Source organism: Lemur catta, chromosome 12, assembly GCF_020740605.2.
Source record: "Lemur catta isolate mLemCat1 chromosome 12, mLemCat1.pri, whole genome shotgun sequence".
In the NCBI taxonomy this organism is placed as follows: domain Eukaryota; kingdom Metazoa; phylum Chordata; class Mammalia; order Primates; family Lemuridae; genus Lemur; species Lemur catta.
Genome location: NC_059139.1, coordinates 36,969,117 through 36,996,675, shown reverse-complemented (window position 1 = coordinate 36,996,675; position 27,559 = coordinate 36,969,117). Strand labels below are relative to the sequence as shown.

Sequence of the window (27,559 nt, the reverse complement as noted above, 5' to 3'; positions counted from 1 at the left end):
CAATCAATTTTCAAGTCATATCTGTTCCACCGCTAGTATTCTCCAAAGATTTCCATTGTTTTCCATAAATATAGGTACTACTTTTGGCTAATCCACTGCCTTAGTCCTATTTTGTGTTGCTATAACAGAATACCCAAGACAGGGCAATTTATAATGAACAGAAATTTATTTCTCATAATTGTGGAGGCTTGGAAGTTAAATATCAAAGTGCCATTATCTTGAGAGGACCTTGTTGCTGTGAGAAGGCAAGAGAAAGCAAGAAGAGGCTGAACTTGCCCTTTTATATGGGTACTAGCTCTCCCCTGGGGATGGAGTCCTCATGACCTAATCACCTCTTAAATGTTGCACCTCTTAATCCTGTTAAAATGGCAATTAAATTTCAACATGAGTTTTGGAGGGGACAAACATTAAAACCATAGCAGCCACCATCATTTCCTCTCTCTTCTGAAATATTACAACCACCTCCTACCTGTACACTCTATTTTCTATTTTGCTTACTCCCACTCATCTATTCCTCACATAATACACAGCGTATTTCTTTCTAAAATGTAAATATGATTAAATATAGCTCCTGCTTAAAACTTTTCAGTAACTGTCTGTTGCTTTCAGTATAAAGTCCAACTGTAACATGGCATACGTGGCCCATTAGGTCCTGATCCTTGTTCTGTTCTCTTGCCACAGCCTTTCCTGCATTTTGCACACAATTTTGATCAGGGTTCCCTGAATCCTCATTGTTTCCTCTTGTCTCTGGGGCTTTGTCGTTCTTTTTGCCTAGAATTCCCTCTTCTCTTGGCTCAGGTCTCCCATATTCCATCCCTGCCCAGGTTAACCCTCCTTATGTCCCAGGACGTATGTTACCATTTAAAAGGATCTTTGCCTAACGATTGACCTCATGGAGACAGCGAGTAAAATGATGGTTACCAGAGGCTGGGAAGGGTATTGGGGAGGGGAGGATAAAATGAGGATGGTTAATGGGTACAAAAATATAGTTAGATGGTTAGACAGAATGAACAATATTTGATAGCACAACAAAGTGATTATAGTCAACAATAAGTTATGGAATACTTTAAAATAACTAAAAGAGTGAAATTGGAATGTTCCAAACACAAAGAAATGATAAATGCTTGAGGCGACAGATACCCCAATTACTCTGATTTGATTGATACACATTGTATGCCTGTATCAAAACATCACATGTACCCTATAAATATATACAACTATTATGTACCCATAATAATTAAAAATAAAAGTAAATTTGAACAAGAGAATCTTTGCCTAAACCTGTAGAATAGACTTAAAAGAGCTTCATATAAATTCTTATATTATGCACAGGACTGTGTTCTACTCATTGATTTACTTCTCTCTCCCTCCTGACTTCATGTTCCTTGAACACAGTTACTTTTTTTCACTGAAGAATAACGTTTTACATGACAAATAAATTTTCAATGACTATTGAAGAAATTAAATGAAAAGGAATATTCAGAACTTTTAGATAAAAAAAAATCAAAAAATAATGATAGAGGGAGACTTAAAAAGGGATGGCCAATAGCCTAAAAGCTCCAGATAGAAAGAGTTGACTGACCTGGAAAAAGGTCATTGCTTAGTGAGAAGCATTTCCTTGGAATAGTAGGAGTTGAAGGAAGAATGCAGGGAATTGAGGAATGAGTGCTGTCTGAGTTTGCTAGGGCTGCTGTGACACAGTATCACAAACTGAGTGGTTTAAACAGAAATGTATTGTCTCACAGCTGTGGAAGTGAAAAGTCTAAGATCAGGTGTTGGCAGGGCCATCCTCCCTCTGAAGGAGCTAGGGAAGGGGCTGTTCCAGTTCTCTGTCCTAGCTCTGGTTGTTCCTTTGCTTGTAGCACCAAAACTGCAGTCTTCACATGATGTTCTTCCTGTGTGCATGTTTGTCTCTTCACATGGTGTTCTTTTTATAAGGACACCAGGCATATTGGATTAGGGGCCTACTCTACTCCAATATGTCCTTATTGTAGCCTCACTAATTATACCCTCAACAAGCCTATTTAATCCACATAAGGTCACATTCTCAGTAGGGATTAGGACCTCAACATATGAATTCTGGGGGAGACACAATTCAACCCATGTCAAGTTCCAATTAATGAAGTATTGTCAGACTCATGGGTTTATTCATGGTGCTATTACTGTCAGACATTCATTCACTATTAGCTGTTAATCTCTTATTTAGTAGTCCCCATTGTAGCATAGTGTTCACAATGGTATTCATGGAAAAGAAGTAAGCAAATGACTTTCACTATGTAGGGCTACCACACTGATTTCCAAATTGAGCTCTCCAAGGTTGGAGGCAGGGGATGACAGACATCCTCAGCCATACTAGTCTCTCTTTACCTAATGTGCCCATAGGCAAGGCAAGGTTTGAAACCCACCTATCCAAAATAAGACAAGTGCACATGTTGGAGGGTATATTTTTAGTCATAATGTTGACAACAAATGAGAAGACAGTGTACATCCTCAGCAATTGGAGATGAGGAAAACTGACAGATAATTTAATGAAGAAAATGACAAAAAGTTCCAAATCCTATGTAAATATATTATCCAATACTTTAAAATCTTACATGGATATATCATTATTAGGTCTAAGTAATACACTAAGTTAAACCCTTGATTATTTTATATAATATGATATTTTTTATATGTGTATATATATATATTCCAACTAAGATAGTACATCATGATTTTTAGCTCCCTGCACTGATATTTAGCTCTTGAAATGCATAGAATGGGGGGGAAAGCAGGATTATAATCTCCATGGGAATAACTTCATACCAAAAAACACAGAAGAAATTCTGTTTGGAACCTGTCAGAGTACAAAATCTTAGACTAACTCTAGCAGCTTACTTTTATTTTCATAGATAGGATTGAAAAGACAAAGGCACGTGCCTCATTCCACCATTTGGGGTCATCGCTAGGAAGCATGGCGCTATGGTAGAGAGAGATTTGTGGTGACTCGGCCATTGTCTTTTGTAGGTAACTCCTATTCTTAAATTCAATATGAGTTGCCAAATTGGAAAACTTCTACATTATATTTATCATAGTCATAATTTCTAATGGTTTGAGGAGTCACAGATCTGACCACATCAATACTTGGCTCATTTTCAAAATGGAAAGAAAGTGCTGAAACACTAAAATACTGGGCTGAATTCTTTAAAACTTTAAAACTGAAAAACAACTTGTTTGTACATAAAGTGAAATAAGAATCAAATTGATGGAAATGGCTGCATTGGTGAAATTCCATTACAAATCACAATCTAAAATATTGTTGTTTTTTTTTTTTTAAAAAAAAACAGCATGTTTTCAATAGGTTTAACTTTCACAGAAAGAAAAAAGATGTTAGTGCTTGGTTTTATTATTGAGACAGATTGTGGATGCTTATATTAAATATATTTACTGTGATACCTTACTAAACATACTGGAAACTACCTACACTTTATGACAAGATAGTCCTCTTTTGGTTGAAATGCATTTCTGTTTAGCTAACTAGCTAGTGAACAGTGTAAGGTAGGCAGCATAAAGAATTGTGAGGCTACTAGGGTCACATTCAACATAAGCCTATAGTAAAATCAGGAGGTCAGATTACCCCAGCTCACTGAGACTGAAATGTGAACTGTAATGTTGAAGGGCTTCTCTTCCTCACAATCCAAGGATACATGAAGACTGGTGACATCAGAGCAAACATGGACAATTTGGTCACTCTTATGTTGAATATGCCTACTGAGTCTATGTCCACTGAGTATCCTGAAAATATTGATGCGTCAGCAAAACATATTTGTCTGTTTGCCAAAACGCTTTTTTTTAGATGTTTCATAGCTATGAGTATTGCATGGAAATTCAATCCACATGTCTAAGATTCATTTACACTAGACTCATCAAAATGACACAGCGAGGTATTGAATGTCTAAGAAACCCTAAAGTTTAAGAGTCCATTTAAGGCTTTTATCTCTGAACCAGAAAATCATAGTGAAGTAGGACTGCTCAGAATTCAAATATACTGGGGGATCAGTTTCATTTTTGCTAATATATTCTAGGAAACCTTGGAGTTGATTTATAACTTCTAAACTTAAAATGCTGGTCTGACATATATATGCATATACTAATGACATCCACATAAAGAGTGCAGGGCTAGAATGAGAATGCCCAACATTAAAAACATCCAAAAGCCACCTTTTGAATAACTCAACTTGAGTATCAGCACAGTGTCCTAAGGATGTGTTAATTAATTTAAAGATAAATGCCCTCCTAGTGACTGAAAAATAACTGGTGCTTTAAAAATTTTCACCCATTAAAGGGAAGTCATGCTGGATTCATCCTTTGGTGCTGTGTGATATTTTGAAGTTTTAAAAATGCTTCAAAATACATAATCTCCTCTGATTAGGCAAACAGGACTGGTATAACTATGTCCATTTTAAAAAGGGGAAATGGAATTACACACAACTTTGCACGTTGTTGCTTTAGTTGTAGTACTATAGATTGTGTTATACTTCTGAGCTATGATTGTGCATAATAGTAAAGGCAATGCTGAATATATCTACATAGCTCTATTTTATTTTTAAATTCACTGTTCCCATACTTATAAGAAACCTTTGATTTTGGTTTTAGTTAAAAAAAAAAGCACAAAATCATAACACAAAGCTTGAATATTATAATTGGCATAAACTTCAGTTCTAGTTTTTATCCCGAAATAAGATGCTTACTCCAGCATGATTCTCTTCCCTCCTAATTCTGTATATTTGCGTTTTAAAATGGCCTGTTCCTATGGGGCTAATCTAAGTGCAGAGTGTTCTTTGAACTTAATGTTTGCTCCATGGTCAGGTCAATTCCATCAGTGCAGAAACTAAGAAATGGTCCAGAACTTATTTAAATTATGTAGATGTCTGGAAATAAGTTTAACTTTATGTAAATATGCTGCAAAATATGAGTGAAGAGTATGTTCCCCTTAATACTTAAACTCTAACTCAAATTATTCATTTAAAAAAATTGAGCCAAAGATTAAGATAATTTCTATTGTGTAGCAAAACTGACCTAACTTAACAACTATCTTAATATAATTTCATTTTGTCTCACTAGTATATAACCAGTTAATCTTGCATATTTCATAATTTCTGGCATTTCTTCCTTCTTTTTTTCTCTGTCATAAATTGCTTGACTCTCCAAAATATGCAAATTAAATTGAATGTGTTCAAGCTTAATGAAAAACTGAAAAAAAAAATTGAATGTTAAACCAGATGAAAGTTGATGTGTGTGAATCTTATGACCAAATAAAAATTACAAAGCAGGTGTCTTTACACTGTTGCTTGACAACATTCAGAGAAGAAAGCCCCTCTTCACTAGGGTTTCCAGGCATCTCATTCTCCAGGGTTTCCTCCTTGTTCTTTGGTCACTCCTCATTCTCCTTTGCTACTTCCACCTCAGCTCCCCAAATTCTTAACATTGACACGTCCTGAGCTTGGTCCTTGCACTCTTTCATCCTCTTTCTACATGTCTCCTACATCTCATCTAATCTTACGTGACTTTAAACTCTGTATGCCATTGTCTGTTAAGTTTCTGCCAAGCTGAACCTCTCCCCTGAATACAGACTTTCATGTGCAACTGCCTCCCAGCCATTTCCACCTAGATGTCTCCTACAAACCTGAAACCTAACACATCCAAAACCAAAGACTTGCTCTCCCCACCAAGCCTGTTCTTCCTGCAGATTCCCCCATCTCAGGTTAAACTCTGCACCTACCTTTGATTCCTTTCTTCTTCTCCTCACACCCCCAATTACAATCCAATCAGCCAATCCACCCAGCTCTCTTTCAAAAGATAACCTGGAATCTGACAGTTTCTCACCACCTCCATTGCTACCAGTGTGGTCCAGGCCACCTACTATCCTTACCTGGCTTGCTGCACCATGTCCTGACCAGCGTCCCTGCTTCTGCCTACTCTCCACACATCAGCAGAGTGGGCTACTCAAATCTAAGTCATGTCAGTTACTTCTTTGCCCAGAACACTTCCATAAATTCTGATCTCCCTCAAAATGAAAACGAAAATCCTTACAATGGCCTGCTACCTATGGGTTCCTGTTACCTCTGATTCAGCTCCTGCTACTCCTGCTCTGGTCCAGTCATGCTGGTTTCCTTCTATTTCCAACTGTCCAAGCACAGTCCTGCTTCTGGGACTTTATGCTTTCTATTCCTTCAACCAGAACTTGCATCCCCAGATATCCCCTAGTTTTATTTTCTCACCTCTCTCTATTCTTTATTCAAGTGTCTTCAGAGTGAGGCCACCTTTTTTTAAAAAAATAATTACAACCACATCATCCCTGTCCCTGGCATTCCCCATTCCCTCTCTCCTTTTTTATTGTTCTCCCTAGAACTTATTACCACATAACCATCTATAGATGTGACTTTTTATTTTTCATGTCTCCTACCCCAACTAGAATGAAGGCCCCTAGTTTTTTCATACTTCATTGCTGTATCCCTGGCCTCTAGCATTGTTCTTGGAACATGGGGCAGTCAGTAAAAATGAATAAATGAGTATTGCCCATCTGCCTATCCTTGAGTAGAAGCAGGAAATATAAAATATAAATTATTGGATTATGAGACTTGCCCATATTCATATGTAAATATGATAATCTAACTTGGTTATTGGGATATATAAAAACAAATATAAGAATATACATTTTTAAAAGATTGACCAAACACTGTGTTTTTCAAATCTAACAATAACAAAAAACCAAAACAACAATTAAAAAAACAGCAACAACTTCTGTCAATCAAGGAATCAGAACAAATATATTGAATTAATTGTTTCTAGGTCATTAATGAACTTGACTGTGCTGTTGCTCTCAAAGCACTAAAAATAGCTGCTATCGAACCAAAGGTCCTTCATGATCCTTGAAACTTCCTTGCATTTCTAAAGAAATTCTCAGGCTTATAGGAAGAAGTTTTAATGAGAAATTGTACTGTTCAGGAGAGACGAAATCATAGTTTCTGACCTCAGGGGCATTGATAAAATAATAGAGCAAAAGCTCTAGGGAAATTAGTTTTTAGGAAGTAGAATCTGGTGGCTCATTGCACATTCTAAATAGCATCAGAGTAAGAATGACAGTCTGGTTGATTGGGTTTAGCGATGTGGATAGATTTGGCTGCTCTATTATCAAAACTGGATTGAAAACCTTTGTAATTTTACACAGGTATAAGGACTACTGGGCCACAGTTCATTCTAGGACTTCATTTAAGTGAGAAGAGCAGGTAGGTATAAAGTATAAAAGAGGCCTGAGAAAGATCAGGACAATTTCAGGATTAAAATTTTAATCAATGAAGTTAAATAGTCTTAAATTTGTTCTTTTGCCTATCCTGATTTGATCAATCCACAGATATTTATGGAATAGCTACCGTGTACTGGGCATTGTACTGGGGAGATTATATAACAGTGACCATGGCAGACATGAAACCTGCCCCCATGAAGCTTGTAGCCTAGTTGGGGAGACAGACACGTAGACAGACAAATGAATATATAAGTTCAGACTATGATGTGTCTGAGAAGGAAAAATAGGAGGGTGCTGGTGGAGAGAACTACACTAGCCACATGTAATATATCAGTGCCATGGTCTGAATGCTTGTGTGTCCCCTGAAAACTCATATATTGAAGTCCTCACCCATATGAGGTGATTAGGTCATGAGGGTGGAGCCCTCATGAATGAGATTAGTGCCCTTATAAAAGAGGCCTGAGAGAGACGCCCTGCTCCTTAAGCCATGTGAGCTTATGAATCAGAAAGCTGTTTATGAATCAGAAAGCTGTTTGTGAATCAGAAAGTCTGTGAATCAGAAAGTCTGTTTGTGAATCAGAAAGCAGGCCATCACCAGATACCCAATCTGCTTGTCCCTTGACCTTGGATTTCCCAGCTCTGAGAACAGTGAGCAATAAATTTTTGTTGTTTGTAAGCTACCCATGTTGTAGTATTTTGTTATAGCAGCCTGAATGGACTAAGACAACCAGGTTGTCATGAAAAGCCACCCTGAAGATTTAATACCAATCCATGATTTATTTGAGTAAGATATGTATGCAAATCCTCTGTAAAGACATCTGGATTTGTGGTCCAGGTCCCACTTTTTTGCACTTTCTGAGAGAACTTATACCCCTAGCCCAGTTTCCTTCTGTCAACCCTTTCTGTTTTTCTCCACTGACTTTTTGCCCTCTGCCATTATCAAGTCTCTCCTATTTTGAAAGATAAGTATTGCATTTGAATTCTGCTCTCCAGCCTTACTGACTTCATTTCCTCACTGCTGAAAACCTCCCTTAGTCCCCTGTTCCCCGTTGTTTAATTATTGTTTCATTGAGGTGTATTTAATGGGTATCTGAGGCATGAGCCCATCCAAAGGATGAATGTGCATATACTCAAAATGTTAATCAGCTGAACTGCTCACATCTTCGCTTCAGACGCCCAAGTCTTTTTTGTATTAAATTATAAGCCACTAAATGTTAAAACAATGAATATGTGTGTCTGATAATAGGTGTCAGTTGAGAATCGATTAAACTGTTCCAGACTAAAACAAGGCTCTTGCCAAAAGGATTTTATTCTTTTTTAAAATTTTTTCTGGGGGTGGGAGGGGGTTCCTGGTGAAAACCAGAAAACTTGTTAGACAAATTCTAAAAGGGCTGTAACACTTGCAAAAAGAATTTAAATTCTTAAGTTGAGACTTCATCAAGGTAGAACCACATAATGCCACATGATACAGTGTGGACGTAGGATCAATTATTGTAACAAACAAATAACAAATAATTAATTAATAATAAAGCAATAGTGTCTTAGGTATTTAATCTCCAAGCTGGTGGCTATAAATTAGGTCACATTAAAATTAATTCTTCAATCTTAGTATCTCTATGTCCATCTTCTCCAGCATAAATACCAATGACTCATACAACTTCTCTCACTTAAGTATCTCTGAGACTCTTAGGAGAACCTTGCAGTTGCCTCTACATTAATCTGTTCAAGTTCCCACTTTGTGTTGGCCTCTGCTCCACCCATGACCTCGACCCATGCTCATCAGTCTCTTGACTGCCTAATAGCAGACACCAGCCAGTTTGTTCCAGCTATTAATGTTTTCTATTCCATCCAGGGCAGTACCAGCACATTATTTGCCTGCAGAGTACAGAGAATGCATTCTCTCCTCTTATTCTCTCCGGGGAAGTCAATAGCTGTGCTTCTCCTTGAGCTCTCAAGTTTTAGGAACATAGTAAAAAAGTTCTTTCAGTTCTCATACACAAACCTTTGTATTTCCAGGATACAATAAGGAGAGTTCCTATGCCAATCACCCCAATCTACCCAGAATCACTACATGTTTCAGGAACCTTGAGCTTCATAGCTGAGTCTGGTTATCATACCAGATTTCTTTTTTTCATAGAGTGAATTCTTACTCATAGACCCACTTTCTGTTTTAGTGAGGATGGGCTGTATCATTCTACAACAAACAACACAAAAATCTCAGTTGCTTAAAACAGTAGAGGCTCATTTCTCACTCAAGCTACATGTTCGTAATAGGTTGGTGGTGGAGGGATGAGGGTTCTGTTCTTTACTTAGGAACACAGATGATGGGAGACACTACTATCTGGAAGGTTCCCAGTCACTGTGGCAGAGGAGAAGGGACATAATACACCAGACCTTAATGGTTTCTCCCACAATTCACATGTATTACTTCTGCTCATATTTCTTTTTTCTTTTGTTGTCTTATTTTATCAAGTCATAGTAATATTCAAGACATACATTTATATGTGTATACTTATACGAATTAGAGAGATGGATATTGTTTGTAGTGCTGCTCACATTTTATTAGCCAAAGTGAGGTGACCATGCCTCACTTCAAAGGGATGAGAAAGTGCAATTCTGCCATATGCCTTGCAGAGGGAGAATTGGGAATGCTGAAGACAGCACTAATGATAATCATATCTCCTTCCTTGAAATTTTTCTTCTGTAACCTTCTACTCTCCCCTACCACTCCTGCCCCTTAGGATATGGCTCTATATGTGTGACCTTCAGTCATGTAAATGGCTCAGTGCTGCCCTGTATTAGTTAGTGGTTTTGGCTAAGAATCTCTCACTAGTTGTTGACTTGGGCTGCAGTTGTCTCAAGGCTCAGCTGCTTCCATAGCGACTCAAAATTGTTGGCAGGTCTCCGTATCTTGCCACATGGACCTCTCTGTGGGGCTTTTCACAGTATTATAGCTTGTATCCCCCAGAGTGAGAAATGGGAGAGACAGGCAGAGACAGAGAGAGACAGCCCAAGACAGAAGGCACACACAGTCTTTTATAATCTAATCATCTCTAATCTTGACATGCCATTGCTTCTGCCTGATACCAACCTTGGAAAAATGTGGAAGGGGACTATACAAAGATGCAAATACCAGGAGGTGGGTAATTGGGGACCATCTTGGAAGCTGGCTACCACTCTCATTCAGGAACTCTAATTATTCCCATGCAAATCCATGCCTGCAAATAAACGCTGTCTGAGTCTCAGCTTCAACCAAGCAGCAGGCCCAGTATGGTGTCAGGGCAATTTAAAACATCTCTTGAGGGGGTCACTTCATTTAGACTAGTGTCGGTTTTATCCTATATGAGTAAATGGTTCTTATATCATCATTTTCTATGCCCAGTATCCAAGGAAGTACATATACTTTTCCACAGAACATTTGCTTTATTTATAATGTTTTAAATGCTATTTTAAGTCCCTGTGTTTAGGTGGCTGTTATACTTGAAATGGTAGCATACATTATATATAGCAGATAAATACTTGATGGTCTTTCTTGCCCTTTTCTAGAAAAGCATGACTTGTGTGAGCTAAGTGTGACTTTATTTTTTTTTTCTCCTGTACCCTCTGATGGCAGAGTAAGTGTGACTTTAAATAGGACACTGAGAGGAATTAGAAATAGTGGCACAGTGGTAGAAAGCCCACATTAAAATCTATCCTTGTCAGCACTGTGTGGTTCCACATACCAGGGTTCTTTTGGGATTAATCAAGAAATTGTTGAAAGATATGAGGAGAAAAATGCAATTCTGTAAGCGGAAGGCAGTTCCTATTTGGAGGGAGGGACTATGTGTGGCTCTGTTGTGACAAATAGGGGAATGCATGTGTGAATTTTTGTGCAGTCATGGTCACATTGAGCAAAAACAGAGAGATTTATTTTCCTTTCTTTGTTAATTGTTCTTACAGAAATAAACCCCAATGTGCAGGGAACTACGTATTCCTCCCTACTCTCTCCTGGTATTGAAAGAGTTTTATTTACTAAAATTCTCAAATCAGCTTCTTACCAGTGATGTCTCTTGGATTAATTCAGCCAAACTGTGCAGTGTGACCAGTGCGGACAGTCTGTTAGAAGCACATGGATAGCTTGCTTCCCCTTCATTCCTTCTTCTCTATTGTTTCTGCATTTTGGTTGCTTGTATTCTACCATCTTGAATCTCTTATGCCCCAAATTATAGTATGCTCACTATATGCAAGGTCGCTCCTCCTACCCGCCCACTTCTGTCTCCCCCAGTGACATCTCACTGCGTTCCCAAGAAAATCATTGCCCTCCCCTCTTAGCTCACTGTGTTTACATTTCTCTGCTCTTTTCCTCTCTCATCCTTGGCATGCTGGTTTAATCAATTTTACCAAATGACTTTCCTGGCAGCTGTAAAAAGAAAACCCGGAGCAAGTTAATAGCAATCTAATGCTGCACTTTTTGTCATTTCTCTAAAATGTACAGAACGATTTGGTCATTGGATTGATTTTTAATGATCTAAATGACCAGATGTTTCAACGCTGCACTGCAGCAGCCTGACAATAAATAGGGGAGGGGAGGGGCACAGGCTCTGGGCACTCACTCACTGCCAGATGAATAAGACTGAAACGCCAGCCAAGGGGAACAAGATAAAGTGTCAGCCTTTCCCAAATCATATATTAGCATTTTTAAACAGACACCTAGCTATTTTAATTTTGCATATAGGAGAACTAGAATATGTTTTTGATGAGAGTTTAGAAAGTCACCCATAGGGTTGGGAATCAAACCGCAGCCCAATTCTGTGCGTGTCTGTTGACATAAGCAGAACGTCAGTAAAGTGCCTTCCAATGTCCCCAAATAGCCTCTTGGCATCCCAAAGGTCTGGGACAGTATTGATTATTATTTTTTTTTTAACCAAAAGGCACTAAAACTCCCAAAGGTATATGAAATCAGTAGACTGTAAAGCAACTCACTTGGTTTTTATTTTTTCCTCTGTAAGAAAGAAATAGACAAAGGAGAGAGAGAGATATGGGGAAAAGAAACAACAAATAATATTATGAACTCACCATGGGATTTGTTTGTTAATTAGCTGTGTAACTTTGGGCGACTTGCTTAACTATGCTGTGCTTTAGTTTCCTCACTGTAAAATGGACAAACTAGTAGTACTTTTTGGAAGATTAAATGAGGCAAGGCAAGTCAAGTGTTTAGCACTGTGCCAGGCACTTACTGCTTGCAAAGCTCCTGGTCTTTCTCACCCCCTCTACTGTCTCTGTGGTGGCAGCTGCTCCCAGCCAGTCCTTCTGGCCATGTCCAAACCCACAGGACAACACTGGTCTCACAGTATGGTGGGCAAAGGTGGGTTTATAGTCCAATCACAGCCCAGACACTTACTCCCTAGGTCCATGGGCAAGGTAACTTAACCTTTCTAGGTTCTTCAGATTCCTCATCTGTAAGATGGGGATATTAATAATACTCACTTTATAGGGTTATTGTGAGTATCAAAGGAAATAACCTGTGTAAAGCTCAGTTCACAAAGCCTTCCACAGAAGAGAGACTTTAAAAAATGTTAACTTTATTTAACTTTTCTCTTCTTATTTCCAATGTGCTAGGGCATGTTTCTAAGTCAGCAGTCCCCAACCTTTTTGGCACCAGGGACCGGTTTCATGGAAGACAATTTTTCCATGGACAATGAGGTGGGGAATGGTTTTGGGATGATTCAAGTGCATTATATTTATTCTGCACTTTATTTCTATTACTATTACATTGTAATATATAATGAAATAATTATACAACTCACCACAATGCAGAATCTAGTGCCGCTGCTGATCTGACAGGAGGCAGAGCTTAGGCAGTGATGTGAGTGATGGGGAGCACTATAAATGCAGATGAAGCTTCACTCACTCCCCCACCGCTCACCTCCTGCTGTGCAGCCCGGTTCCCGACAGGCCATAGGCCAGTACCGGTCCACAGCACAGGGCTTGCAGACTGCAGTTCTACATGGTGTGTAGAAAGAAGCTAATTAGCTTCTTATGCTAATTATTAGTTGAATGCCTTCAATTAATACAATGTATTCTTTTGAGAAGCTCAGCTCAATTTATATTGCTAAAAATAGACAGACACAGAATTTATACTGACTGATCTGGGGTTTCCACTGATGCAAGGACTTTCTTCTAGCATATTGCTCTGAGAATACGGTAACATTCTTACCTCATATGTACATCTTCTGTCTTATTAATATAGCTGTCCCTGAAAAAGAAGATACTATTTCATTTTTAAATATTGGATTTTAGTTATCTAATATAAAAAGTAGCCAGGTTGGCCTGACTCCCTGTCTACTGAATTTCTCTTTTAGGTGGATTAGTTCCATTTAATCTGTTTTATAGCCAGGTCAGACAGACAGCTCACTAATGGGTACACTTAAACTCATGCCACTTTGGTCCAGATAGTATGACTGAAGGAGCCCAATCCCACTGCTGATAAAGTGACCCAGAGGCACTCTTTGTTGATGATATCAGGAACATGATCTCTGTATTTAAAAGACACTGTCCCCCTTCTCCCCATTCCATATTGCAAGAAAATTAGATTCTGTTGAGGGAACAGGGCCCAAGAGTTGTAGTAACAGGACATTTTTATACACCTGGGATAAATGAGATCAGTTTGGGCCTATAATGACAGGGTTTCCTATGTTTTTCAGAATGTTGGAGGAAGTCTGGCAGCAAAGCAAAGTGTTGTATATACCATGGGGGGCAGGAGTAGAGAATAAAACAAGAAAGAAAGACTCAAGGACAAAAGTGCATTTGATGGGATGTTGTGATTTTCTTTAAATATGTTATGACTTTAGAAATAACAAATTTATGATAAAAATATAAATAAGTTATACATGGGCTTGGAGAGTTGAGTAAAAATCAATTATTGTATAAGTGTTCCCCAAATTTTAAATGGTTAGAATAAACTTTTGGATTGCCAATTATTGAATACTTATTTTTACCTCTGAAAACAACAAAGCACCTACAAATTTCATAAATCTATATAGTTGTCTTTTTACATAATGAAAATATTTTCATCTTTTGTCAGCCAGTATGGATTTTAAGCATCTTCAACCCTATTATTTATATATGTTTGGAAGCTTGAAAGTTACTGGTGAGGAGGTATAAAGTTCTGGCCTTCTCTCCAGGAATTCAGCATCTGGTCAGAGAGACAGAAACAGTATATTTTTGTTATTTTTATAAAAAATACCGAAATGAATACCCATGAGAGAGTGCGTGTGGTGTGTGTGTGTGTGTGTGTGTGTGTGTGTGTGTGTATACACACATGTGCCCATGCACATGCGCACATGTACTTGCACTTGAGCAATCATTTTTATAGGGTAGACTCTTACAGGAATTGCTTATCAAATGGTATATATGTTTTCATTTTAAAAAGTCCACTAAAATGTACTTCAAAAACGTCTTTCCCAATCTGTGTTTCTACCAACATGTATGCATGTACCTGTTTCTAACCCCCTCGTGATCATTGGACATTTTTGATCTTTAAAAAAAAATTTAAACCAATGTGGTAGGCAAAATGCCTCATTGTACTTTTAATTAATTAATTTTGGTTACTAGTGAGACTGAACATTTTTTCGAATGGCTCTTGGCTATTTGTAGTTCTCCTTTTGTGATCCTTACTTGCATCCATTTCCCATTTTTCTTCTGGTTTGTTGGTATTATTCTAATTAATTTATAGGCTCACTTTAAGGCAAATGATATTATACGGTGGCTATGTTGACAGTTGACCCTGCCAACTCACTTTGCATTAGTGATTGCTTGTGAAGCTTACATTATTCAGTCTCTTCATATTTCTACACTGTTATATATTTTCCTTCTTTCCTAATTTAACATTCCCACCATTGCAGTCAGCAGGTTAGATAGCAAACATTTGAGGAGGTCAAGGAAAACAACTGTGTTGAGTTCCTGCATGTGCAGGTACAGATTATGTACCTTCTAATCTAATACCAAATGAATCTAGGAGGTATATATCGTTTTCCAGATGAAAAAATTAAGACTCAGTGAAGGTTGGGAAATGAGCCCAATGTAAATCAAGTGATAATGAGACCTTGGCTTTGTCTGATGATACTACAAACCTGTGCTCCTTTCACCAAACCATAGTTTCTTCAGAAAAACTTATTTTTTTACAAGAGTTTATTCAAACATACAGCAATCTTGATATACATCCAAATAAAGTTTTTTCTTTTTGTTATCATATATATTTTTACTTTTATGATAAAATTGTATGTATTATTTATCATGGACATGTTTTGAAGTACATATATGTTATGGAATGACTAAATATATCTAATTAACATATGCTTTGCCTCCCATGATTATTTTTGTGGTAAGAACATTTAACATCTACTCTCACCATTTTTCAAGAAAATTATATATCATTATTAACTCTAGTAACTGTGTTGTACAATTGATTTCTTGAATTTATTCCTCCCATCTAACTTAAATTTTGTGTCACTTGATCAACGTCATCCCATCAACTTCACCCCTCCGACTGCCAACCACCTCAGCCCCTACCAATTCAATCTCTATTTCTGTAAGGTCAAAATTTTTGGATTCTACATATGAATAAGATAATGCAATATTTATCTTTCTGTGCATGGCTTATTTCATTTAATATAATGTCCTCAAGGTTCATCCATGTTATTGCAAATGGCATGATTTCCTTCTTATTTATGGCTTAATAGTATTCCATTAGGTATATATACCATGTTTTCTTTATCATTTTATCCACTGATGGACACTTACATTGGATCCATATTTTGGCTAATGTGACTAATATCTCAGTAAACATGGGAGTGCAGATATCTCTTCCACATACCAATTTTATTTCCTTTTGGTATATATCCAGTAGTCAGATTGCTGGATTGTATGGTAGTTCTATTTTTAAATTTTTGAGGCATCTTCATACTGTTTTCCATAATGGCTGTACTAATTCACATTTCCACCAATAGTGTGCAAGGGTTCCCTTTTCTCTACATTTCTTGTCAACACTTACTATCTTTTGTCTTTTTGATAACAGCCATTCTAACAGGTGTGAGGTGATATCTCATTGAGGTTTTAATTTGCATTTCCCTAATGATTAGTGAGTTGAACAATTTTTCATACACTTGTCAGCTATTTGTAAGCCTCATTTTGAGAAATGTATATTCAATCAGGTTATTTTCTTGATATTAAGTTGTTTGAGTTCCTTATATTTTTTGGATTAATCTCTTATTGGATGTATAGTTACAAGTATTTTCTCTCAATCTGTAGGTTGTCTTTTCACACCGTTGATTGTTTTCTTTGCTGTGCAGAAGCTTTTAAGTTTGATGCAATTTCTATTTTTGCTTTTGTTACCTGGCTTTTGGTGTCAGATCCAAAAAATTATTGTCCAGATCAGTGCTATAGAGCTTTTTCTCTATGTTTTCTTCTAGTAGTTTCATAGTTTGAGTATTATATTTAAGTCTTTAATTCATTTTGAGTTGATTTTCATATATAGTGTGAGATAAGGGTCTATTTTCATTCCTCTATATGTAGATATCCATTTTTCCAAGCATTGTTTATTGAATAAACTGTCCTTTCCCCATGTGTATTCTTGGTACCTTTGTCAAAATTAAGTTGACCATAAACACATGAATTTATTAGTAGGTTCTCTATTTTGTTCTATCAGTTTATGTGTTTGTTTTTGTACAAGTACCATGCTGTTTGGTTACTATAGCTTTGTGGTATATTTTAAAGTGAGGTAGTGTGATACTTCAAGCTTCGTTCTTTTTGCTCAAAATTGTTTTGGCTATTTGGTATTTTTTCTGGTTCTATGCAGATGTTAGGATTGTTTTTTCCATTTCTGTGAAGATTGGTATTGGAATTTTGTTAGGGATTGTACTGACTTTGTAGATTGTTTTGGATAGTGTGGACATTTTAACAATATTAATCATTCTAACCCATGAACATGGGCTATCTTTTTATTTGTGTTGTCTTTAATTTCTTCATAGTTTTCAGTGTAGATTTTTTTCCATATCTGGTTAAATTTATTGAGTATTTTATTTCTTTGTAGCTATTATAAATTTGATTTTTAAAATTTCTTTTGCAGATAGTTCACTGTTAGTGTATAGAAACACTACTGATTTTTTTTATGTTGATTTTGTATCCTGCAACTTTACTGAATTAATTTGTTCTAACAGTTTTTTTAGTGGAGTCTGGCTAGAAATTCTAGTATTATGTTGAATAAAAGTTATATTGTTCTGGACCTTAGAGGAAAAGCTTTCAAATTTTCCTCATTAAATATGATGTTAGCTTGTGTGTTTGTCATATATGGCCTTTATTGTGTTGAGGTACATTTCTTGTATACCTAATTTGTTGAAAGTTGTTATCATGAAATGATGTTGAATGTCAAATGCTTTTTCTACATCTATTGAAATGATGGTATGGTCTCTGTCCTTCATTCTATTAATGTGATGTATTTCATTTACTGATTTGTATGTGTTAAAACATCCTTACATCTCGGATGAATCCCACTTGATTATGGTAAATGAACTTTTTATTCTGCCATTGAATTTGGTTTGCCAGTACTATGTTGAAGATTTTTGCATCTATGTACATCAGGGATGTTGACCTGTAGTTTTCTTTTATTGCAGTGTCCTTGTCTAGCTTTGGCATCAGAGTAACACTGGCCTCATAAAATTAATTTGAAATGATTTCCTCCTCTTCGATTTTTTTGAAAAGTTTGAGAATTGTTATTAGTTCTTCTTTCAGAAAAACTATTCACCTAGCTAGTTTATACTTGGGGCTGTGAGGAGATGTAATGGAGAAAGAGCCAAAGTTGGGGTTTAGGTTTATCAATCTCAAGTTTTGGTTGGGGACTAAAGCAGTGGGGAATGATACTAATTGTAGAGGGATAAAGTCATCCCTGGACTGATTTGGGAAAAAGAAATAAAAAATAGAAAAGGCAATCTCAAAAAGTGCTGAGGATACAGTGCCTATTCCAGTGGGCTGGAACATGCAAACATAGAGGAAATAAAAAAAGACAGTACGAGTATAAAAGTGAATATACCTCACTGTTTGCAAACTATCAGAGAAACAACATGGCAAAACCCGACAACAATGACATGGGCTAGAGAACAGTTAAGATTAATGATTCCTCATGTGATGCCATTCAGACAGTGGAGGAAAAAAAAAAAGCAAAACTACACACCACCGCAGGTCTCCAGTAGCAAGAATATTCAAATACTACAGGCCTGCCTTCGTGGGAAGAGGATTAGTTAGACCTTGGCCTTTTTATCCAAAAGCAAAGTTGTGGGTAGCAAGATTACTAGAAATGTCTTCTTAGAGTATAAAGGACAATTACGATAGCTTAGGCCACTGGCTTTCAGTAAATTCCATCTGGTACTTTACAAATTAGCTCATTATTCTGCTGTTCTTATGAATGTGTTAGTCTGCAAACATATCGTTGTCACAAATTAGTCACCTAGTGTTTCTCTGAAAGTGATTTAATATAAGCACACCCACATCATAGTATGGAACAGTAAAATGCATCCTCGCTTGATCCTCTAAATGGAATTCAGCATGAAGTATGATTAGATTTCCAAAAGGTTTTTGGCACACATATTATCTTCTGATTTTCTGGCAGATGGAATGTGATCATTGCCCTGGATATGGACAATATCATGTCATATTAGAAACCTCTTTGATCTCCCCATGAACTCTAAGAGAGATCCAACCCTACCTATAAATAATAGAGTCACAAAGTGAACAAAACTTTTGTTTGTTTTTCTTAACATTTGTTATCACAAGTGTCATCACAACTGTTGTTTCAATTCAGTGAATAGCAACTGCAATTTTGAAAATTAACTTAAATATCTAACTTTAAAGTACTCTGTGTGGCAGATGAGCTCACCCACCAGCTACTTAGAAAGAAAAAAAGAAGTGAGCAAACATAAGCTTCCCTCTCCTGTCTAACTTGATTGCCTATTGATAAGTGGCCTTGTTTGGCTTATAGTAAATATTTCATGGTGAACTGCATCAATGAAGATGCCTTTGGCTGTAAGTTTGGAGCTCCCGACTTAATGGCTTAATACAAGCAAATAAGGAAAATTTACTGTCTTATAACATGATGTTTCAAGGTAGTCTATTCCAGAGATGGTTATTAAGAGGTACACACACATCGCCCAGGTTTTGCTTTGCCATTCTTAGCACTTTGTCCTTTTACTTAGACTTAATCTCCTCATTAACACAAGATAGATGGCCTTAGCCAGACACAAGGTCCAATGGCAGAAAATGAACCTTTTCTTGCCTGTGCAAAAATTTATGAAAATATATTTTTGAGAGAGTGAGAACTGGGCAGTGCTGTGAATCCTGCCCTACCTTCCCTCAAAGAGGGCTATAGTCATCTCATTCACATCAAGCATAGAAAAAGAGGCATCAATGGTGATGTTTTTTCCTGTGGACCAGATTCACGCCACACGCAGAAGAGAGACCTAGTCTTGAGCCATTTTATGTTCTTCCCATGAGGACCATCTGGGAAAGGCAGCTGGGATCCAGTAGCAAGAGTTTGCAGGGAGTGGACCATTAGAAAACCAAGGGCTTGGTGGGGGGCTGATTAACCAGCAGCATTTGGAAAACAAGGCTCTGCCTGAGTCATAGGAGTTGCAGCCAGGGAGCCTGGCAGGGATGCCACTAATGAACCCACAAAAGTGCTCATGAGACAAAGAGACAGCTTTCAACATCTGCAAGGTCCCAACATGATATGCCATCTTAGGATGGTGCCAATTCAAGGGGGGGAAAAAAAACCCAAAATCTTCTCCTTCCTTTCATCATCTCTTTCCATGCTTTCCGATCCCAGAGCAGTCAGTACCAACAGCTGGGAAGATAAACCCTACCCTCAATACCACCCACTCACCCGCCACAAGCAGCTACTCTGCAATAGGCCCAGCTGGGAGGGGGAAGAAGAAATGAGTTCAATCAAGTTTGGAATTATAATTTGGAATGGCAGTCTAATTTCCAAAAAGAATATGAATTGATGGTTTAAAGTGAATATAAAGCTCTCTATTGCCTTACAGTGCCCAGAAAAATCATAAGACTTTCTCCATAAGGAAAATTTAAAGGGCCAGGTAGGGTGGCTCACTCCTGTAATCCCAGCACTCTGAGAGACCAAGGCAAGAGGATTGCTTGAGGGCAGGAGTTTGAGACCCACATGGGCTACATCATGAGACCCCCAACATCTCTACAAGTTTTTTTTTTTAAAGTGAGCCAGGCAATAGTGATGCACGCCTGTAGTCCTAGCTTAGTCCTAGCTACTCAGGAGCCTGAGGTGGGAGGATTGCTTGAACCCAGGAGTTCAAGGTTACAGGGAGCTATGATCATGCCACTGGACTCCAGCCTGGGCAACAGAGTAAGACCTTGTCTCAAAAAAAAAAAAAAAAAGGAAAAAAAAAAAACCCAAAAGACTGAAAGGAGCAGTAGAAAACCAAAATAAAATGTATTTTAATATATATCACATGTCCTTATTTTCAACAAATGTGTTACAATACTGATAATCCATTTACAAATATTCTTTAAAATACCTTGACAATCTCACATTACATTTGTTCCTTTCTTGCATGTTTCCCCATTGTCTTCCTCTAATATTTGAGGGGAAACCAAGGAAAATTATTTATACTATCCAGCAAATGTTCTTCTGCTCTTTTAAAATGCCTATGCCCCAGCAAACAGATCCCAAAATAGATCTACATTAAAGATGTAGCAAGCAGTAGGTCACTGAGGGGATGGGAATGTTGGTATTAATAGTAAAGTCCTTCTGTCCCAATCCACTGTTTGAATTTCCTTTGTCTTTCTTCACTCCTTCCTCTCTTTGGACTCCTGGGACTGGGAGGTTAGGACTGTCACCTGCTCTCTATAGCTACAGTCTATGCAGAGAGGCCAGCAAAGATTCCAGCTGTAACAGTTGCTTGATCCTTCTCCTTCCAGAACAAAAGTGTTCAATCCTCCCACACACACACTGGCAGCCTCATCTCAAATGGCCTGTGCCTCTAATCAGTGAGTAATTATGGGAGACAGAGAGAGAAGCGAGTTTATATTTTCATTGACTTTTTTCTTGCTTCTTGTATAACTTCCATTTTTTAAAAAGTAAAGTGAAGATTTGAAAAATCAATAAAATTTCTGAGGGTTCTTACAAAAAAAACTGGGTGCTTCCTTACTCCCTTCCTGCTTTTTATTTTTGCTCCAACCCCTGTTTGATCAGTAATCTAAATGGAAAAGGTCAGTGAGAAAAGAGAAGAAATCTTAAAAGCAAATTTACTATTTGATCAGGTTTGATACTTTATTTTGTGGAAAAATTTAAAGCTCCTTTGTGTCTTCATCCATTCAAATCTTGGAACTAAGAACAACAGATAAAATCACACTATATTCCACATTGAATTCTTTCCCACTCATATTGTGCTTCCCAGAGAGAAAAGGATAAGATATATAGCAAGGCAATTAAATTTCATATTAATATTTTTATGTCTCCTCAGTTTTGGACATGTATTGTTTATGAGTTGCCTGTTTGTATCTATTAAGTGATTTGTGTAGTCTATAGTGATTTTTTCTTTTTTAGGAGTAGAATATGCCAATTACAGAGAGAGGCAGGCTAGTTGAAAGTTTCAAGTACTCAGAATTATGGATTTATCCTTGAGTCAGAATGTTAAAAACAGCAGAGAACAGTGTAAAATGCTAGGTGAATGAAAGGCTATCTGTCTAAAGTGGAAAACTAGGATTTAATAACTAACCTTGAATTTATTTTGTATTTAAAGAATTTTTTACTTAATTACACCATAATAACTTTGAAACTATTAGTTACTCTAACATATTGGGTTCTAGATTTAACATATTTTGATATTTTAAGCTTTTAAACGGTTATTTTCTAAAAATCATAGACATGTCCTTTTTTTCTCCCTAAAAAGGAATTCTGCCTTGGAGTACTAAATTCTCTTATCCATAAAGCTAAAAAAAGATCACAGTATTTCTCCTCTTCCTTAATCTCTCTCTCTCTCTTTCTTTCACTTTCTCTCATGCCTCCTTATCTGAAACTAATTGACATTCAGTAAAGATGACTGCAAGAGAGGTTTGAGAAAAATAAGAAGCTAATATTTTGACTGGAAGTATAATAGATGTCAGTCAGAGTAAGAGGAAACTCTCTCCAGAATATCTCAGAGTGGATGTAGATGTAGACACATTGTTCACTCCCTGTGTGTTTTCATTTACGCCCCCTGATCATGCAACCATTGAGTCAATGTCAAGTCAATTTATTGTGGCTATTCAATATTACACTATAGCGTTAATTTTAAATTGCTTTACTTTTGGAGGGAAGTAAAGAATTTATGGATGTCAAAATAAGGTTTTTTGTATGGTGACTCATCAAGATTTTGATTGCAAGACAAAGAAACTGACTCAGACTAGCACCTATAAAAAAGAAGGGAATGTAGTTACTATAAAGATACAGAAATTCACAGAAACAAGTGTAGCTGGTCCTACTGGATTTGGAAAACTCTGGATTCAGGGCAGCCACTCTCTTTGGGTCCATATAGTCATCTATTCTGGTCTCTGTGTTTCTGCTCTTTCCAGTCTTCTCTCTGTGATTGCCACCCTCTCCTTAGTTATCAGTTTGTACTTAACCCAAAATGGCAACTTCAGTCCCTGAGTCTACATGACATTTTGATTCAACCCCACCGTAAACTGATCAGAGTCTCAGTTTTACTTAGGACTCTTCACATTCCAAAGACAGAATATTAATATTTTATGTCCAATGAATGAATCAGGTGGCAGTGAGTCAAGTTTTCATACCTATTCCAATCAAGTTTTATAAGGGTAAGAGCGTAGGGAATGCCAGCTCTTTAAAAGGAGCTATAGGCAGTATGTCTGCCTATAATCATGTTTGGTATAGCGACTGATTTATTTCTGATAGTAATTGACTCAACAAATACTTCACTGAGCATTTATTATGCACCAAACACTATTCTAGGCGTTAGGGGATATGCCAGAGACAAAACAGACCCCAAACCCCACTGTTGCTGTGGCATTATGTTCTAATGATAATCTTTAATCATCTATTTCACAGATAACTAAAAAAGTAATATAGTAGCAATGTCTCCACATAGTAAATACAAGATGTTGAAATAAAAATACATGTATATGTGTCTGTAATATAAGTAATATATATATTATGAATATATATACAAATATATGTACTTGTATGTAAAAGTCATATTTGCTTTATACCTAACTCTGTTAACTGTCAAGTGCAAGTATGTATGTGCGAATTTTGGAAGTGGTGGTTGGAACCTCTGGATTTTAAATAGCATCTTACTTGCAGCATATAATGCAGCCTCTTCCAACTTCCTACTAAAATGACCATAGAAACACTATCCCACCAAAATTACAATTTTAAAAAAGCACTAAAAATCAGGACTGATGGTGATTCACTGCCAAAATATTAAAGAAGCAGTGAATTAGATTGAAAATATCAGTGGTAGGCCACCCATCCCATTCCATTCTAAAAGTAGGTCAAATAATCTCTTAGTTTTACCAGAACCAGAAAATACATCTACTATATACTGCTGCTATAGTAGATATGAACTATCTTAAGCTTTTTTAAAAGAAATATGACAGCAGACTCAAAGATGGATCAAAATTAAACAGTTAGAACAGAAAAGCCTGAATGAATGCGCTCTTGAGACTATCTACCAGTAAAAATCCATCATAAGGGTTTTTGTGCAGGGAGAATAATAACCTTTGTAGCTCAATCTGATTGAACTGCCTACCCTGTAAGAGGGGAAAGGTTTGATTATCTCCAAGGTAATTTCTTTACCATATGCCATCTGGTAAATAAAAGAGTTCTTTCTCAGGCAGTACTTTTCACCAAATCAAGAGGCCAGTTAAATATTCTACAGTAATATAAAAATCAGTGGTAAACCCCACTAATCCTGGTGTAGGGAGGGGAAGACCAGAAGGAAATACACTGACTTATCTTTGGGGAGTGGTATTATGGATGGCTTGATTCTTCTGTCCATATTTCGTGTTTCTTTTTACCTTTGTATTTTCCATAGTGAACTTGCATGGTTTCCTAAATGAAATAATAAATTTCATTTTTTAAGTATAACCTTTAAATGATATCTCATTTATTGAAAAAGAAGCTGTGTTATAAGGTTCAGATTTTATAAATAGATTGTTAAAATGTAGGTTAAAATAAACATTCTTGAGAGAATTATGGGTCTACTTTTGTTTCAAGCAATTATAAACTAAAGGAAATGGAATCTATTGACATGACTGATAGAAAGTTTATTATCCATAATTTTGAAATTATATAAAAATCGTACATATTCTGGATATAAAAGATTAATACTTGTCATGTTGCCTTTTTTTAAAAGACTTCATTTTTTAGAGCAACTTTAGATTCACAGCAAAATTGAAAGGAAGATACAGAGTTATCCCATATACCCCAAATGTTAACACATGTATAGTCTCCCCATTATCGATATCCCCTACCAAAGTGGTACATTTGTTACAATTGATAAATCTACATTAACACATCATTATCACCAAAGTCCATAGTTTACAATAGGGGTTCATTCTTGGTGTTGTACATTCTGTGGGTTTGGACAAATTTATTATGACATTTACTTACCTTATTGTATCATACAGATAATCCCAGCAACTCTATCTGAATCTGATAATTGCTCTGTCTCTTTAAACTGTGTTTTTTGGCCTTTTAGTATGCCTTGTAATATTTTCTTGAAAGCTGGACACATAGTGGGTAAAAGGAACTGCTGTAAATAGGCCCTCTGATAGCTCACTGCAGCCTAAACTCCTGGGTTCAAGCGATCCTCCTGCCTCAGCCTCCTGAGTAGCTGGGACTACAGGCACATGCCACTATGCCTGAATAATTTTTTTTAAATTATTTTTTGTAGAGATAGGGTCTTGTTATGTTGTCCAGGCTGGTTTCACACTTCAGGCCTCAAGCAATCCTCCAGCCTCAGCCTCCTAAAGTGCTGGGATTACAGGAGTAAGTCACTGTACCCTACCTGTGTACTTTTTGACTGGGAGAATGAGTGACAGAAAAACTGCCATCAAGGGTTTAATTAAATTATCAATCAAAATATAAGTCAATTAAATTACCAATGAGAGAAAATCTATTTTGGAAACATCTAATTAGCTAGGATCCATGAAAGAAAGAACAACTATGTACTCCTACAACACTTCTCTTGGTGCTACTCAAAATGGCATTGTTCTTAGCCTGCCCCATTCTGGGTATGGTTGTGTAAAGGCTGTGTGTGTCCAGTCACTACGATCCATATTAAAGAGGGCCAGAGGTCAGCCTGGCATCCACAGGTTTGCAGATGCCCAAATATTTGAACTGGAGTGAAATAAACACATACTATAATCAGGAAGTTTGATCAGATGTTTTATTTTGCAAGTAGACATAGCTTTAACATTGATAGTTCTGACTTTGAATGAATACTGCGTCTGGGCCCAGCTACAGTGTTCATGTGGACATGGAAAAAGAATAAATCAGCTATTCACTTCTATTTGTAAGACTTGATATTGGTTTAATACTAATAATAGAATGTTTGAATTCTTGAATATATATTTTGAATTTGACTATTCAGCTTTGAGTCAGAGAGTCTGTCTGGTAAATGTTAGAAACTTGGGTTTGATATTCCAATATTTAGGTGTTAATTAAGAATGACTGTTCTTCCTTAATAAATACTAAACATATTTTTCTCTTCATTGCTGTTTTAATTGTACAAGTAATACATAGATATATTCTCATTTAAAAGATGAATCAATTCAGAAATATGTAAAAAAATAAAAAGGTAGAAATCCTTTTTTAATGTTTCTACTTCTACTTCCTTATCTCAGAGGTAGTTTTGTCAATAGTTTGGTGTGTATCCTTCTGGTTATTTTTCTCTGCATTAACATAAATTTATATATTAACACACACATACATTTAAATTGATGAATTTATGCTCATGATATTATTCTACAAAGCAGAGGGTTGTTTCTTATTTTTACTTAGCATTATTTTACCTAGCATTATTTCAGGTATTTTTCCAAGTCATTCTTAGGAATTTACAATATTCTATAACATGGGTATATTTTGAAACTGGGCTTTCTCTTATTGCATGAGAAATATTTTTATTCCTTCGAATTTTTGAAAAAATATGAACAAAGTCTTTAGAAAAGTTTAAGATAGAAATGAAATATGATTTCATTTCAGAAGTTACTTTTAATATTGCTTTATTTGTTTTTGCTTTTCATTATTCCATTTTGATTCAAGTAAATTGTGGACTGAGTGAAGATCTATATTTTATTATATTTTTAATAAGCAAATTTAAAAGAATAGCTAAACAATATTTTAAGAGCTCTCTTTTTATTACAAAGTACATTTTTATAATTTAAAAATTATAAATTATAATAAGTTAAAAATTACAATAACCTATGAGCTTATTTCTATGCTACAGATAAGGAAATTGTGTCTCAAAGAGGTTTCCTGAGCCAAAATTACACAAAAAGTAAAAGAACCTAAAATTAAAGGTGCACATCTTGAGACTCCAAGACAGAATGCAAATTCATCTTTTTCCTCTTCAAACTTGCTGTGGACTTATTGTCAAGTTAGATTTTTGAATATGAATATTAAGTGCCTTCTTTGTGTTGTAGCATTAGGTATTTTAACTCCTCTACTTCCAAAAATATTAAAAGTGGAATTTAGCAAGCATTCTAAATATTCCAATTATGAAATGTATTTGATGATACACGATTTTTTTTCTGTAAATGCATTTATTTATCATTTGAGATTAGAAGATTTAAGCTTCAGTTATATGACTCAAAATGATTTATTATATCAGCTAAATCATGAAATTTTCCAACAAAGTATTTGTTGGTTTTAGGTGATCAAACTAAGTGTTTAAGGGATTTATTTTTCATTTTTTAATTGGTGTTGTATCCCTTGATAATAAGAATATGTAGAAATTGAATGTACTAGCAACTTCCTGAAACATGATGCAGTTCCCTGACTCTTAGCAGTTGAAACTATGACTTCATGAGGGCTTCTCTTATTTCAGTTATAAATGTGCTGAACGGCATGTCTTCAGACTTTGCTAGAACATGCCAGAAGTAAAAAGTCATCACTATCAACATTGTTATTAGTTGGCATTTACTGAATGCCAACAATGTTTTTGGTGTTATAAATACACACAGGAAGGCACTGTTCTTTTCCAGAGGGATTGG

The 27,559-nt window shown here is 36.4% G+C and overlaps 1 protein-coding gene and 1 non-coding gene across 8 annotated transcripts in view; one reads left to right on the top strand and one right to left on the bottom strand.

Annotated features, from left to right (window-relative positions):
- The window catches only part of PDE4D (phosphodiesterase 4D), a 1,287,470-nt gene that overhangs the window by 742,276 nt on the left and 517,635 nt on the right, over nt 1–27,559 (top strand). The window lies entirely within an intron of this gene.
- LOC123648727 lies at nt 8,626–8,687 on the bottom strand. Its single transcript, XR_006738748.1, has one exon. It is a non-coding gene; the product is annotated as a U7 small nuclear RNA (small nuclear RNA).